Consider the following 1695-nt stretch of genomic DNA (forward strand, 5'->3'; position numbering starts at 1 on the left):
CGGCAGCCTTTGAACTGGCACTGTGAGAGTGCTCCTTATTGGATAGGCCGAAGCTCTTGTGGAGCTGGACGCTCAGTACAAATGCATCTGTTTTTGTGGAGACATGAACATTGCTGCACATTACCGAGGAACTTCACCGTTACAGACTGATCACCTTAAACTCAACAAGGAGGCTTCAGGGAGCTTTTCAAAGCAGCAACATTTTTTCTGGAAGACTGAAAATCCCTGTTCAACCTGCTGCCTCACGGTGCCGAGCTCCCAGGTTCGATCCCGGCCCCGGGTCACTGTCTGTGTGGAGTTTGCACATTCACCTATGTCTACGTGAGTCTCACCCCCACAACTCAAAACGATGTGCTGGATAGGTGGATTGGCCACACTAAATTGCCCCTTAATTGTAAACTCTAAATTTCTTTAAAAAGTTAAAATCCAATTCAAAGAAGAAGAATACAGCACAGGAACAGGCCATTCGGCCCTCCAAGCCTGTGGCGACCATGGTACCTGCCTAAATTAAAACCGTCTGCACTTACAGAGTCCATATCCTTCCATTCCCATCCTATTCATTATTTGTCTAGATGCCAAGATCGTACCTGCTCCCACCACCTCCCTAGGCAGCACGTTCCATATATTATATATTTACCACCTTCTGTGTAAAAAACACTTGCCTCGCACATCAGTTCTAAAATTTTCCCCACGCACTTTAAACCTATGTCCCCCAGTACTTGACTCTCCTATCCTGGGAGAGCGCCTGACTATGACTTTCTTTGAAAGTTTTACCACGTTGTGTACATCTCACGAGTTAACTTACCCATGTCCACTGGAGGAAGTTGACAACCCTCCTCACTGTTAATTACACTCCTTATTTTTGTCTCAGTCAAAAACTCTAACATGGTCTCCCCGACAGCCACACATTCCTGTGCTGACCCCACCCTGCAAGTGGCAAAGCACATCTCCTAATTTCACAGATACCGGCTGCCACAAACAGCAGCATGTTCATATAGTTCCGACAGCAACCTCGCTAATGAAAACATTTCCAAGAACATCCTGTGAAGACATTGTGTTTCCCACCAAACGACTGGCACGGGAGGAACATGGGAAATGGAAAATAGGAGCAGGGCAAGGTCATTTAGCTCTCTGACCCTGATCTGCTATTCAACGTGATCACAGCCGGTGCTCCATCGCAACACCACACTCGCGTACATTCCTCATACCCCTTGTTGCCTTTAGAGTCTAGAAAATTGTCTACTTCTTACTTAAATATATTCGCTGATTTGGCCTCTGCAGCCTCCCGCGGCAGAGAATTCCACTCTCTGAATGAAGAGATTACCCCATTCCTCTGTCCTAAATGGAAAACGCCATACCGAGACTGTAACCCCTTGTTCTAGACCCCCAGCTAGAGAAGCCATCCACCCAGCCTGTCCGAATTCGACACAAACCTTCCCTGAACTCCCTCTATGGCGAGTATATCCCTTATGTTAGGAGACCAAAACTGCACACAATATTTCAGTTGTGGTCTCACTAAGGCACCTACACAGCTGCATTAAGATACCCGTGCCCCTATACTCAAGCCCCCACCTCTTGCAATGAAGGCCTACATACCATTCGCATTAACTGCTTGCTGCATCAAGATGCCTCCCAATCTATCACCATTTAAATAATATTCTGCCATTTTGCTTTTCCCACTCCTCAGCCTATCTA

Source organism: Scyliorhinus canicula, chromosome 25, assembly GCF_902713615.1.
Source record: "Scyliorhinus canicula chromosome 25, sScyCan1.1, whole genome shotgun sequence".
NCBI classification, from domain to species: domain Eukaryota; kingdom Metazoa; phylum Chordata; class Chondrichthyes; order Carcharhiniformes; family Scyliorhinidae; genus Scyliorhinus; species Scyliorhinus canicula.